Source organism: Enhydra lutris, unplaced genomic scaffold, assembly GCF_002288905.1.
Source record: "Enhydra lutris kenyoni isolate GAN:26980312 unplaced genomic scaffold, ASM228890v2 scaffoldscaffold9, whole genome shotgun sequence".
NCBI lineage: Eukaryota > Metazoa > Chordata > Mammalia > Carnivora > Mustelidae > Enhydra > Enhydra lutris.
The window spans coordinates 37,888,709-37,905,132 of NW_019154093.1; positions in this window are offsets into that span (position 1 = coordinate 37,888,709).

Sequence of the window (16,424 nt, forward strand, 5' to 3'; positions counted from 1 at the left end):
CCTGCCTTGGCCCAGAATATTGCCCCATCACTCAGTTAGACTGTCGCCCAGGTATATACAATAGCAAGAAAATAGAATATGGGCTGGGGAAAAACAGACGTGCACTCTAGAAAGCACCATTATAGGAGACCATGGGTGTCCACTCTCCTGTGCATCCCTTCACCTTCATTTGATCTAAACTATCCAGAAAATGTGTTTTCTGAAACCCCCCACTGTACAGAACTCAAAGCAGATTCAGTCTACTGGTGCAGCTGCATTCTGAACCTTCTGGGGCATTTCCATTTCTTGTATGCAAAACTGACCTCTCTTCATTGCTGCCGTAGCTGCTATAGGCCCGTCCCTCGGACTCGCTATGATGTTCCAAAGGCAGCAGATGGCTGCTGACACAAGGATAAGAGGCCCCCTTAGAGTTCTAATTGTCTGGAGACCCTTGAGTATCTACGCATGGTTCCAGCTTCCAGTTTGGGAAGAACTTCCTTAGGTGACCAAGGAACTTGGAGTAGTAGCATTAACCCAGGTGCAAAGGTGGCGCATTTATGTCTCTGACAACAAACCAACCTTGTGTGCGAGGGTGGGGGGGGGGGGCAATGCCTTAATAGAACCATGGTTCCACTTCTGTTTTTAAAATGTTGACTTTTGCCGTACTGACAACTCTCTCTAAGCCTGTCAGCTGATTGTTACTGGGACAGGTTCCAATCTTCCTCACCTTTGACACTATCTACAAGAGAATGGTTTGGAAACATGCCCCTATGAGGGTATAAATTGCACAACTTCTACTTTGGAGAATTCAGAGATTTCTGATCTATGGAGGGGAAAGATACACTCGGCTTTTGATTAAAAAGAATAAACAAAAACCTAGGAATATTGAATTCCTCTGGATTCTTAACTATGTGATTATCATGATCTTTCCTGGGAGCAGTTCTAGGGGAAGTAAAGAGAGAAAAACTGAGGGGAGGGAAATAATTCACTGGTTCCAGCTTTAGAAGGTTTAGAAGCATTACTCCATCTGCTAGGGTTTCCCTAGTGGATTTTGTTGGTAGGGCAGTGAGCTCATACTTTGTAACGACCCACCGAGCATGAAGCAGGATGAGAAATAAGGCTGGATGTAAGACAGGCACAAAGAGAAGGGTATCTCTGCAGCTGTCCTGATATCTCCCCAGACTATGCTCCAAAACACCTTTTCTTGGCCTAATTTTGTTAATAGCAGCACCTCAAAGAGTGGAAGATTATGAAATCCAGGCAGTGTGTTTGTAGAAAGCACTGAAACCCTGTGACTCCTCTTAGTCTGGTGTTGGAACCAGTGTAGGCCAGGCCCAAAGAAAAAGCCATGGGTTGAACTTTTACGAGTATTATTTTCAAACCCAGCATAACTTACAACCTATGTGGGGATGATTACTGAGGAAAAAGTTAAATAAATCATCCAATCTTTCTCTAGTTTGAAGAGTAGATACATTTTCTTCTTAAAACTACCAGTGTTGCACAGTTGTATTAGTTGTGCCAGGTTTGTTTCTATTTTTTCCTTCCTCGTCTTTAAAATAACAGGAGTCAGCAGCCTACAGTCAGGTCTCTCTATACCTGGAGTAAAATATCCTAGTACAGAGACTTATTCTCACCAGAAAACTCCATATTTCCTCCACAGGGAAACAATTCCTATAGCTGAATCTCAGAGGATTAAGGTATGTCACTCAAAATTCAAAACATTGGGGGGGCATTTTATTGAAGAATATGATGGAAACAGTAAGTGCAATGTTTATAAATATTTGTTGAACATCAAGTATATACCAGGCTCTGCATGACATGATCTCCTCTGCACAGAGTCTCACAATCAAGTGGGAAGATGAGAGAGCTTCCAGAATAAAAGGCAGTACAAGGCAATGTGGTGAGTCCCTTTGTCCCTGCTCTCGGCCCATGTATTGCAAAAGGAAGTAGCATCGTTATCTAGACAAATCTCTTCTGGGTTTGAGGGTGGCTATTCCACTGGGAGCTAAGTTCTCCATACTGGGTCTTAGGGCCTTTGGGAGGCCATTATCAACGTTCACCAAGATGTAGGGCAATATTTGATAGGCTAGAGTGGCGAGAGTGGAGACTCACTGGACAGAGTAAGTAGCAACCACAGTCCCTTGAATCTGTAGAATAGAATTTTGCCAGTTGGTTTGTTCTAAATAAGAGAGAGAACATAATGAAAAATGGTGGTGTTCTGCCTGGCCCAGCACTGTCTCTATCTATAGGCCCCTGACATGTCTGGGGGAAGAGGTGGAAGGTAGAACGTTAAAAGGCACGGGCTGCTGGATTAAAGAGGTTCTTCTGTGCTGCCAACCCAAAGGGTTGTTCCTATGACCACTATCCCTTATAGATTATCAGGGAGCACTGGAGTCCTCAAGATCCAGTATTAGAATGAGGCACTCAGAAATGCAATCAGCTGAATATTCATTCACCAGCTGCATTTCCTGTTTATTTACTTCACTTCCCTCGGTGGGGTGAAGGGCATTCTCACTGTGTGCTGTTTATCCCATCCCATGAAAATACTGTTTGCATGTTGGGTCATACAGATTTACAAACCGCAGACATCCCTTCATTCTTCCAAGGAAAGCTTGATTCCTCTGAATCTGGGAATTGCTTATTTTTTCTTCACTCTGTCTATACATAATCAGTGTTTTCGACACCTAGAAATCCTTAACTTTCCCTGAGTATTCCCTGTGCTTTTCAACCTCAGCTTTTGCCCACAGTGGTCCCTCCACTGTAATGTCTTCCTCTCCCCATCCCCTTTCTAAAGTATCAAAATTAGACGCAGCCTTCAGAGTCCAGCCCAAGCATCACCACCACCATAAAATTTTCCCTAATCTTACCTGGAAGAAATTTCTCTTATGATAATACAGTCATATTATTTTTTGGTAAATTTTATAGTACTTACCACGTTCTACCAAAGGTCATAGCTATTTGGTATTTGTGCTTTCTCTCCTATCAACTATATCAACTATATACTCCTTGAGAGGATCAGACAATACTTCAAAGAGGCATTCTAGACACAAGAGCTTCCAGAGGGCACATCTGGTTTTGCTCACCATGTATCATTAGTGCCTGTCATGGTAGGTGCTCAATAAACGTTTATACAATGATGAAACGGATGACAGGCCTAGCACATAAACACAATAAATATTGAATCAAATGGGAAGTTGGTGTCCAGTTTGCACAATCTTAAGCCATTTCACTTTCTCAGTTCGCTCACTATGCCTGTTTTTTAATTAATTTTTTTAAATTTTCCCTTTTAATCTAATTCTCCTTCCCTCCTCAGTATTTCTTCTAAGACCTTTTGGGCTCTTCTGCTGTGCATCAGCAATTGTGTTTAATTTCTCTTTTATGTGTTCTAAGGACCTGAACACTGTCCAAAAAAGTTTAACAAGTGGCTTTTGTTGATTGAATTGGAATACATAACATCTACACTTTTGATTTGTTTGGATTTTATTTCTCATCTTGGTAGAAGTCATGCATATAGGTTCCAGAAATATTTCAGAGAAGTGAATGCATGAGTTTGAATTTACAGAGCCATGGTTTTGACCTTAAAGGCATCTTAGAGATAAGCCCAGTTCCCTCATTTTCTCTGAGGCCCAAAGCCTAGAGAGGTGATGTGACTCTGTGAACTGAGAAGACAAAAGTGTATGGTTATATCTGGTTTTAGACCCTTTTTAAGGCTCTTCTACCTGTACATTGTGACTTGGTAGATTACTTTGTGCAAGCTATTTTTTTAAAATTTGGAGGTATGAGGAATGGTAAAGAGAGTTGGGTTGGGCATGGGGTTAGGGAAAGGTAGTTGGGAAGAGGGAGTCCCCAATCCTATTTTAGCTCTAAAATTTACTGAAATTTCTGCTTCATGCTGCCTCTTCTAGAATAAGGAAGAGTCTGTCCGCAGGCCTTTGGCTGTAGTTCAGTCTGACAATGTTTACACATTGCATTTTGGCATCTTTTCATGGACAGATTCCACCACCTGTATCCCTAAAGTGAAAATGTCATGTACTCCAGCCAAAATTATCAAGAAAAGCTGCAGAAAGCTATAGCATTAACATGATAAGTACTTAGATCACAGAAAATCTGGATTACTTGATAAAACCATGTGCCCCCTGCCAAACTTTTATAGAGGTCAGAATCTTGTCTATTGATATCAAAGTAGAGAGAAAACTATTTATACTGCCATTAGCAGTAACTTCACTGGATACTTCCATTATAGGAGGGAAAGAGGGGAATCTAGCTCCCGAAAAAAACAAAACAAAACAAAACAAAACAGTGTGTAAGAGGGGAAAGCCCTGAGTTGGTACGCTCTTAACCACAGCTCCTTTACTACCTGATAGGATTCTGATTTCCTTGCAAGTAAAAGCATTTCTTTAGCTTTCCTCAGAAATATTTCCCATATTTTTCTATTTGAGTTGCAAAGCACAGTGACTACAGAATTTAGTGAAATATTCCCAAACTTAAATCCATTTCTCATCTACTATTATGCTTATACAAATAATATTAATTACTCCATCTGCCTCTTTTTTTTTTTTTTTTTCATTTCTTTTTGTGAGGGGAATTTGCTATCTCTTTACATGAAGAGAACTTGCAGGCTGGCTGATGATGGCTTCTTTTCAGGATTTTTAAAATTCTAGAAGCCATAAGTATACCTTGAAGGAAACTTTCATCATCAAATTAAGAGTATGGTGCCTCAAACTCTCCAGAGGTCTACACTTGGGTCTTATAGCCCAGTGTTTATATATTTACAGATGGACAGAATGTCACGGTCTGTTGAACCAACTGAAGTGAAAAATGAAAAACAAATTATTAGTTGAGAGAGTAATATTTTAGAGTAGTAAGAATATTTCAGAATAGTAAGAGTACTTTAAGTAAGGGTATTTTAGAAAAATAAGAGTGAGAGTAGACTTGAGGGCTGGATTTCTAGAGAAATTCCTTCAAGACAAATTAGTAAGTTATTAGAGAAGAACTCAAAAAGGGGAAAAGAAGGGAGATAAAGGGCTGACAGGGAGGTACAGAGAGAAATTGGAAGACAGAAATTAGACTCAGATTCAGACACACCCTCTAATAAGCTGTCCTTCAGACAGCCCCAGAACTCCCTATCTTTCCCTCTCCTCCCCTGACTGAAGAGTGATCTTTCAGCTCTCCTTGGTTTCGGGCCTCCCTCCCACTGTTCTAGGAGTAGAAAGAATTCAAAATGAAAAATAAGACATATAGTAGAATCACATTTCATTTCACTGCTATTTATTTTCAGAAACTACTTTCATAATGTAGTGGATTTTTTAGACATGCAACTTCACAGTATAAGGAAAATCACCCACTAAAGTTATCCCATTTAAAAAAAAAAAAACAGGTAGTTTTCTGAAATAAAGGCTAATATCAAATAAGATAGTCATAGGTAAATTCTGGGGGGAAATGAGGAAAATTATTGCTCTATCGTAAGACAAAAAATGACCTTGAGAGGATCTTGCTCATCTGTCTACCTTCTGAAAAGAACTAATGTTATTTTTAATTTCCTCCAGAGAAGAGGCTGCTACTTAACTCAGTAACCCATCCTGGTAAAGCAACAAAACATGTGTTTCATCCCAATAAGACCCTCCATTTCAATTGCTGGGCTTAAATCTGATATATACTATCCTCATCTACAGGTGGACAGAGCCACGTACTTTTTAGGACATATCTGCACTTAGGAAAAGCCGCCACTAGATGGAGCCCTTATATTTTATTTCCTTGTCTTGGCTATTCTCTAGCTTGGTTGACCACACACACTGGACAGTCCATTCTCATACCTGTTTTGCTGATGTAACTGTGAATAAGTAACTGTTAATCAACTGTTGATAAAACTGTTAACACCCATTTCTATACTCTATTGAGATAATTAATTTGAAACAACCCTTTAGGGTTAAACAATATAAGACAATACAGTAAGAGCTTTGAGCTTATTTTAAGTAGTTTCTGTATTTTTTGACTAAACCTCTCTGGTTGTATCCCAGTCATAGAGAGACCCAATCATACGGGGAGAGAAAGAGAGAGACTGACTGCTCTCTAAGCCTTGGTGAAATGTGTGATTTAGTTTTGATATTCCCAATTGTTCAGGTTATTACACCTGCCATTCTAATAGTCCTCTAATTTGCTTTTGATTTCCAAATATTTTGTGCCTATCTGCCATTATTTTAACCAAGCTTCCTTCAGATATGCTCATTCTATAATATGTGAAAGATAAGCTGCTATAAATTATTTACAATACATATTTTTAAATGAGCTCTTTAAAACTTAAACATTGGGATTTAAATGTGCCCAGCACAGGCTTCATTACATAATTCTACAACTAGTCCAGTCTGCATATGTGTCTATCTGTGTGTGGCTTTACTTCCAGATGACATCTGGCAATGATAGGCATCTAATATCAACTCCTAATTTTTCATTTTAACTATGTAATTAGCATAATCACATTTTACCTAATTATAAAGTAAATTAAGGAATGGGTTGCAAAAGATATCTCATAAAGTGATAATCAGATTCAAAGGGTGGTTTAAAATCTTCCCCTCCTCCCTTCTTTCAGTCAGAATGTCTAGGTACTGGAGGTAGAGAGCCTCTGGCAGTTTGGGTGACATGTGTCCTCAAGCTATTTTGGTTCTTAGATATTTGGAACTGCAGGGCCTCTGATGGTTGGATCATAGTTTTAAAAGCCAGATGTTACTGTTTACTTCTTCTAAGCTAATTATATCCTCACCCTCACAGCTTAGCCAGCATCCTTGTTTGGGACTCTCCTTTGTTAATTCCATCAAAGCCCTATTTATTTGTGGGTTCATGGTGTTTCTCTTCCAGCCATTTATCTTTTCTTCTTCCAACCCCAAGCAAAAATAGAAGGAAAACATGTTCTTCTTTTCTGAAGTCTATGTGAAACTATTAAATCCTCTGGTGTTTTCCTCCAAAGGAAACCATTTCCTTCTGGCCCCATGATCAGAAACCACAAATATAGTGTGCTCTTTCTTAGGAAATTAATTCAACCTTCTTTGGGGATTGACCTTTGAACACAATTCTTCAGCCATACTTGTGGTGTCATTCAACTTAGCAATAATTATTTTGCACTTGATAGAATCACATAGGCTTGTTATGATCAAGACAGATTTCTCTAGAAGGTCATCACTATGATAAATAAATATATTCTTTTTAAAAACATGAAAGTTGCTGGCAAACATTACAAATACAGGTTTGTCACCATTTCCCAGAGAAACTGAAACTTGGGACTCTGTCTCTTAAACACACACACACACCACACACACATACACACACACACACACGCATGTCAGTCACCTTTTTTTTTTTTTTAGGTTTTCACGTATTTCTGAAAAATGATAGTGACTATCCCTGTGATCTAGAGACCTAGATCATCATAAACTACTCAAAGTTAAAATATTATACTTTCTCTTTTCTAAAACTTTCCATAAATACTTCCAGCATGTTTACCACCCCCCCCCCAATATGTACCCATATTGAGAGGATACATCCAGGCCTATGTGTGGGCTAGAATAGAGCTAGCTTAGAGAGCTGTTTAAGCATTCTCTCCCAGGTCTTCCTCTGGACCATCCTGAGAGTTGCTCTCTAGCCAATCTGTGCTTATCCTTTTAAAAAAGTTATCAGTAATTGAAACAATTTATCTTTGTTTTGCTGTACCATCCAATTTAATCAAAATTATTAATGAGCAAGGGATTTTGAGAACAGTAGGAGACAGAAGCAAGCCACAGTCCCCCCTCTCAAGAAACAGTGTAGTGGGGAGACAGACACAGAAAGTCTAATACATGCTGTGTAGGTATAAAATATGAGGGGAGAACAAAGAACAATGTATTATCACTTTCTCTCCTATTCTAATAAGATGGCAAATGTTTCCTTTCAGCTTTATTGTTTTTTTTTTTTTTAATTTATTTATTTTAGAGAGCAAAAGAGAAAAAGAGGACTGGGGATGGAAGGGCACGAGGAGAGGGAGAGAATCTCAAGCAGACTCCCCACTGAGCTCAGAGCCTGATGTGGGGCTAGATCCCAAGACCCTGAAATCATGACCTAAGCCAAAATCAAGAGTTGGATGCTTAACCTACTGAGCTACCCAAACACCCATTAAGTTTTACTGTTCTTATAATGTGGGTGTGGAAGTTTTCTATTCCCTTAGGAAGGCAGGCTCCTGTCCCGCATGTATGTTCTTTTCCAAAAAGGGACCATGTCTCAGGTGACAATGGGAATGGAAATAACTGTAGTCCTCATCTACAATGTACCATAGCAGGGAGGAATCGTCACTAGGCTAATTGAGTTGACCTTCCACTTTCACTTGGCTTTGTCCTTCCAGGGGATTAGCCAGTCAGAGGGGCTGAAGGGCGTCTCCTCCTTTCTGGAGGGAGAGCACTGAACCTTAGCAACAAAGATCTACTGTGCCGCTTAAAAGAGATCAATCTGAGGAAAGGAGAGAATAGAACAGTGAACCTTTGGTGTTTCAAGAAACTTTGCTCTAAAATAATTCATTTGTATTTTAAACACAAGAAAAATGCACATAATTCTGGTGAACTTAGATATTCTAAATACGTATGCACTTACAGACAAGGAAAAGATCACTCTTTACTGTTACCAAACACCCCACTATTAGAAGGATGCTTGTGTTTATGAACAGAACAGGACCCATTAGAGTTCGATAAGTAAAGCAACCTGAGCAGCACTTATAATAAAAATTTTTAGGAAGTAAAACATCAAAGAGTGCCTGGAAGTATGCAGATACAGACCGAGTCTCATGCATGCCGTCCAGAGAGAGAGCGGAGGTGCCCCTGGAGCCTATCCCAGATCCTTCCTGTCTGCAATTCCACAGGGCAACACCTCTAAGCACTAGGAAGCAGTAGCCATTTAAATTCCCGTAAATTATTCTGAGGGAAAAATATCGCCAGGAATGACACTTGCAATAGAAACAGCAGATATGTTTTACATCGAAAAAAATCCCAGAGTTTTGTTTGTTCTTTGAGGTTATAATTAAGGCTTTTTTTTTTTTTTTTAAACTCAGGTTAGAATTAGCCTAGAGGTGAAACAACTGTATAATAAAGATGAGTTCAGAAAGTATAGCAGTTCAACCATGGTCTGGAAAAATAGGTTGCCAGATGAAGTACTGGCTTTTCCCTTGGAGCCATTTAGTGTCTCTGTGCATCAAATTAGAAAATGTAAGTTTATTAAAATGATTTGCAGTGAATTGTAAAGCATGCTTACAGCTGAAAATGAGATTGTGCTTCTTCAGTACTTAACCAGTGGGCTCCTGACCCTCAAGTACCACTTTGGGCATATTGCTGGACATGAAGTTTGAAAACTATTGGGAAAAGCCCAATATCTATATATATATTCAATGGCCAACATGAAAAAGCCATCTTTTTTTTTTCTTTTTTTTTTTGCACTATTAAATGGAAATGTTTATTTAACAGCTATGGGGTGTGATGCCCTTGTTTTTTAGTTGTTTTTAATAAAATTGTGTATACTTAAGGTGTACAACATGAGGATTCGATATATAAATACATCAGTGCAATTATTACTACTCAAGATAATTAACTCCTCTCCTCACAGTTACCTTTTGTGTTTGTGTGTGTGTGTGTGTGTGTGTGCGTGCATGTGTGGTGAGAGCACCCGAAATCTACCATTTTAGCGAATCTCCGCTATTTAATACAATTTTATTAACCACAGTCGGGACCTGAACTCTAGACTTACCACATTCCTACTATGCAGACATCATCATTCCACTCATTAAGTCAGCTTTTGTATTTCCAAATTCTTGTGAGAGCTGAAAGCAATAAACTTCCTAATAGTGCCAAGATTGGTTCTTTTGTGAACTATGTGCTGAACTGTCTGCTAAACTAGAGAAAACTCTGTGAAAGTTATGTCTCTAACTCCTTAGGGTACATGATAAAGCAGGGAATCACTTACACAACCTCAAAGAAAACTGAGAGGAGAAACCAAATTGACTAAAAAAATTGAAGGAATCAAATTTAAATTCTCAATACATCATGACATGTGTTACAACAGTTTTAAATTCTTGTGTGAAGAATGAATGGATATGGTAAAACTATTAAATACAATTGTGTCAGGGGGCCTCTCAGCCAGGAGGAACTCAACTCTGTCCAAGACCAGTACAAAGTCACAAAGAAACTAATCATTCTTTAGCTTAATCCACACCAATTAGTCTTCCTCCAGGCATCTGCTACCTGATTTTAGAGACCATATCAGAAATGAAAAGAAGCAGTGTCTTATTTATCATATGTCAAATTCTAAGGCATAACTTGTGAAGACCCTACTGTGCTTTACTTCCCTCAGAAAGAGATGCACTTACCTGTCCCTAGTATAAAGCAGTCTTTCATGTGGCTTTAAAGATTAGTCCTATGTCAGGTTATTATATTGCTTCCTCCCTGCAAAAGCCAACCATACAAGTCTCAAATCCTGAAATTCACTGGAATATTTATCAAAGAAATTATTTTAGCATAAGCAAGACCACTGTACTCAAATCTCTGTTTATCAAGTTTGCCTCCAAACTCTGCAAGTGGAGGAAACTTCAGGCATTTTTATGGGATTTCAGAATCCTCCAAGCACTCTTGGAAAACAGAAATTAACGGGCTTTTGGCATTTCAAGAACTCATTGTTGGGATTATCAAAGGCTTCAGTAAGAAACTCAAACAAATATAATAGGAAATCATTTGTGAGAAAGCAATAAGCATTTCTAGTGAAATCTATGTCCAGTGTACTAAGCACAAAGAGCTTATTTTATCCAGATCATCTGCAATTAGATGTACCCTAAAGACCACTAACCAATAACAGTTTGTCTCCTACTTCCTGGCTGGTGTTGTTTCTAGTTTTTGTGTGTGTTGGGAGGGTGGGTCAGGGAAAGGGTGTCACTACTACTTTTGAAAACTAGCTCTCCAGGTAGGATCAAATAAATCATCTACAGTGTGACTTCCCCTCATCTCCTCAGGACAATTACATTTAAATATGGGCCAAAAGCTTAAGTCACAGAAATGAGGCTTACTCACAGGATTTCAGAGAACAGCCTTTTGGGAAGCTTGGGACAGGATGGTGCAGTTGCCCTAGAGCTCTAAAAGTACAATGTGTAGGTCTACCTTTCTCAGATTAGGCTGAAACTTCAAGTCCTTGCTGAAACTTCCAAGTCTTTGTTACAGAGTGCCTTGGAATCCTAGAGTCTGGTTTAATCAGTTTATTATCAACTCCAGAATAACAGAGGAGTATATACAGAGAGGACTTGTCTCAGGTGAAGTGAAATAATTATTTCCTTAGTTAAAAACTAATTTAAATTCTAGGCTACTTACAGTAGCTGCTTGTTGGGGGAAGGGAACCACAAATTTAAAGTTGTGGTTATTTTTTTTTTTTTAATGTTTGGGAAAATGTTTCAAGCAATAATATATTAGGTGTGCAATACTTTTGTCAGGTAAAGTGTCCTGGCTTTGGAAGGGTGAGAAGAGAATTTGTCACAGCAGACTGTCTTTCAAAGGGCAGTTTTGATTATATGGTTAACCCGACATTTGGGCTGAGGAATTTAACCTCACCAGGGATGGGACTGGATTTTATTGAGCTCGCCTTATCCAAACTACAACATGCTTACTGCTTTCTCTCCACATTCCCCACATCTCAGCCTCCAGGACCAGCTACCAGCAAGTCATTTTGTCCATTTTCATTGGTCAGACCACACAAGGAACATCCTATTTCTTTAAATCTCTGAAGATCAAATTGCCATGCAGAAACCAACTCCCTATCAATTTTCTCCACATTTAATCCTCAGCTTCTTGTCATATGTTCATTTTTCTGCATTGGTTCCCATGGTAACGAGTCTATTGGCAGAGAAAGTGTGACTCTGCTTTTAGCCTTCTGTACAATACAAAATCCTTCTGTACAATACAAGATCCTCAGGCAAGTGTTGTATGAAAAGGCAGAGAGAGAGACTATGGTTCCCTAGACTAATGCCTTTAATCCCCTACCCCACTGATGTTCTTTCCCACCCTGTTCTCAAACCAGGCCCACTGCCCAGAATCCCTTCACCTCTTGATTCAAGTATTCGAAGCACCCTCCTACCCAACTACAGATGCCAGGACTGAACCTTTTTTATTCAGATGGCGTCCTCTTCTGTCAGTGACTTACAGATAGAAATGTTTAACTAATGGCAATGGCTATTTGGAGGCAACACAGAAGCAACTTGCACTCATTTTTCTATAAAATATCCTCAGTATGCATCTGAGATGTATACAGCCCAGGGAATACGTAGGTCCCAAATGGGGCCTTAAATCGGTGTCTAATTTTAGGACAACGGGAGACAAGTAAACAGATTTTCTTCCAATGAGTAGTTAAGTGGCACATGAGGGGAAGGCAAGGAGTCATCATAGAGAATCGAGCTCTTGAGGAAGAGGAAGAGATAACAAAGATGTAGAGAAGCAAAGGAAACCTTGGAAGTGGTGGCTCATATGTGGCTACAGTTGGGACAATTCAGGGTTCAAGTAAGGAAAAGGTAAGAAACCTACCAAACGTGAAGGAAATGGAGCATAGTGAAAAAAGGAGTTTTTGAGTAAACCGTCTGCAGAACGGGAGCCTGCAAATGAGTGAATAGCTTTCTGCAGACTTTGGCCCAACTCCATTTACAAAATATTTTTCCAAGGAATCTTTCCCTTAGTAACAGATTATATATTTTATTTTGAATTCTAGAATTCCACTGTGGCTTGGCAGTAAGTTATAGGCCTAGCAACCCCAAATCTCCTATGTCCTCAGAACTTAGAAAAAAAATCAGGAACTGTTCATCAGAAATTAAACACATGCTGAATGTGCTTATTTTTTTTTTTAAAGTTAATGAATTCAGGGGAATGAAAATAGATGTTAGAAATAAAAATGTGGGTATCTCTAGTTAAGAAAATGAATGATCAAATGTAAATGATTCTTTTTTTCGTTGGGTCTTAAAAAAATATGTGATCCTTAAGCACAGTGAAGTTTTAAAGTCAGCTGATTATATTGTACAAAGGTATTTTTGGCCCTTTAAAGATTATTTTCCTACATTAAGAAAAGTTTTCTTATATTAAAAACTTTTTATTGTGACTCAGGTTTTGTGTCTCATATAGACACAGGTATATAGGTGTTTTTCTTTGCACACTTGTTTTGCACAGGTAAAATAATGAGATTAAATAATGCCCAGGTATGCAGGTCAACTTTTATGGTAGTTAAAGGAAAGCATTTGATGAATGGACAAAAGAAATCACATAATATTTCTTTGTATCTTTCCGTCTCTCTTCCCCTTCCCCAGTGCTCTACTAAAGAACATCTATTTAGTCAGGAAATCTTATGTAATTTTTTGGAAAGTCCATAGGAAAAACAAGTTGCAAGTCTCAGGCAGATACAACATAAAGCGGTTCCCATATTTGTTAGAATTGTAATTTATTTTCAGAATGTAATGCCAAAATAAATTTTATATTCAATACTTGTAGAGTCTTTCCACTCAGAGGACTCTCATTGGTCTTGAATGTGGAAAAGACATCTGTTCAGGGCAGTGAGTAATGTTGTATGTTAAGTTTTACTCTAGGAAATTTGGTTTTAGCTTTGATGACACCTAGTGTCAATGGAATGCAATAAACGTTTTATACTGCTTTCTGATGTTTAAGTATTTCCCTATAACATCCTCAACTGCATTTTTCTCCTTGAAAACGCTAGCCTTACTGTTTTCTGTTTGGAATGAAGAGAAAGATAACTGATAAGCTGGATATTTTTGTCTCAAAGCCAGCAAGTTTCTTTTTGGACTCAGTGTGTAGAAGGGACTAAAGGAAGCTTAAGGACAATGGCATTGTCTTCATATAAGGAGTAATTTTTTCCTAGTTAAAAAAATCAGAGGTGAATCTACTAAATTGTTTGTAAATTTCAAAGACCATCTCAAATAACTGTGTAAAAGTAAGGTTGTTAGTGCTGTAGTTTCCTTTTTCCCACTTTTTAACCATCCAACAGCACCCCCCACCCAGCTGTATATAAGTAAACCGTAATATGAAATATGGTCTCTTTCTACTCAGAGAAGAAGTATTAACAGCAGCAATTATAAATAGACAGTGATAGATTTTTAATTGGTCTATAAAGAATTATAAGTAAAAGGATATTAGGTACTAGGTTTTTAGACTTTTAAGTATCCATGAAAATTGTTCTTTCATTCCTAAAGTAACTGACAATTAATTACTTTGGATCTTAGTTATTGGGGGGGGCACGACTCAATCTTTTTATTCCTGTGTAAAGACATTCTAATTCCACCTATTTATATTAATATTTTTCATATGCTAAACACATGTGCATACATACAAATTATCCATTTTTCCTTTGAGATCATATAATTCAGTTAGTGAAATATTTCACTCTTCTTTAAGAAAAATTCCTATGTAGTGATGCAACATCGGGCCACTATTTTAGTAAGATGAAGACAGTCTTCTAGACCCATTCTTTTTCAACATCTGACTTCACTACCATATGTGCAGGACAACAGTGACATCTTAAGGCCAAGTAACTAGAACTCCTTTAGCCAGAGAAAGAACTTGAATTGAGATCTGTTCTCAAAGAAATTTCATTATGTTATCAAGTAGTTTTCAAGTTCACAGTTTGCAACTGGTATATCTTTATAAATACTACTTTATGACTTCTTTTGCAGTCTTTGTGAACATTTTAATGTGCACTGGTAAACACTTAACATTTTACATAGACATACTGTATATTAATGCATGCATTTCATTGCATAGTTTATTGACACTCCCCTTGTAAAGCTTTTATGGAAGAAACAACAAGCCACAGCAGTATAGCAAAAGAGGCTTAATCTTTATAAATTGGGGCCTTTTCTGTCTCTTTGCTAGCCTAGGTGGCTGTATACAAATTTGGGTGGGAGGGGGCAAGAAACAACTCTTAACATTTAAGGTTTTCTACATGGTTGAACTCTAGCCAATTCAAAATAAATTGCTTACTTTAGTAAAAAATTTTACCATTTTATAAAAAAATTAAATCATGACATGTTTAATTGAAATGGCTGTATTGTAATTAATATTTTGAGATAATTGTGATTTTGAGCTTCAATTATATATAAAAAGTTGTCATTTTTGTATGTGCTAAAAATGTATCACAATTAACAGTACTTTTTAGTTGAACTACATATTGATGTAAATAAAAACTGAATGAAGACATATTTACTACTTTATTAACATAGATTGTGAATGTACTTAATGGTTTTTTTGCAGTATGAGACCATAATGACCTTGAAAGCTGCTTCATTTTATGTGCAAAGGAGTCCTATGAATCTATATTTTAAATTTACTGAATCAGTGAAATTAATTACTTTGTCAGTTAATTTGCAAATGCAAGCTGTACTCTCCAGTTTATTTTATGTATTGACACTAATTGGTAAAGGTGTACAATGTGATTAGGATGCATTTTGAAGATGCTTTCTGTACAGATACAAAATACAGGGACTAAAATAATGCTGTGCAGTGTATAGCAGAGCCATTTTTCGGCTTTGGTGTACTCAACTTTTTCAGTATTTAAAAATGTGTTTTGAATAACATAAAAGTCTCTTTATTGTATAAATAATAAAATGTCACCTTATTGTAAAGTGTCTTTTGTTTAATATCGAAGCAGATTTCTTAGCCACAGAGCTGTAGTATGAAAAGGGTTTTTTTTTTTTAAGCCAAAACAACCATTATAATCAATACTGGAAATATTATGAACATGTTGTATTTTTATTAGCAATGCACTTTTTCATAATATGAGCATGCTTCAATCACCCAAAAGCTAGCTACCTACCTATCTATATAAATTAACATACACTCTATTGATGGGCTATAGCTTTAACAGAATCACATGGTAAGTTTTATAATGACTGATCAGCCTACCTCTGACATTTTTGGTGTAAACAGAAATATTTCTATTTTCTTTTTACTAAATCAAGTTAACCTGTAATAAATTCCCCTTTAGAAAGTTTCCATAGGACTACAAGTTTAGTCTTATGAAGATTAGAAGTAAATTTGAAAAGTAAGGCCTTGGAAATGAAAAAAAAAAAAAAACAAACAAACAAAAAAAAAACACAAGTCTGGATTAGAACACACCAACAGAGTAGATAACGTATACAAATATCTGCTTAGTAAGTTACTAAGAAATTTCAAAGATTTCTATGTGGTATATGTTATTAGTTATTTTTTGTTGCTGATATCTATAGAATTAAAGTAAGTTCTTCAGTACTTTTGTAAAGAAGAACAAAAGGTATTTTTAAACGCACTCTGAGGGAAAAATATGCAGATCCAACCCCTTCAAATTTCTTGAATCTACAAGTAGTAGGTTACTGTATGGAAACTTAATAGTAAGAAATTATTTTATAAAAACTTGAATTCAAAACTATGAGA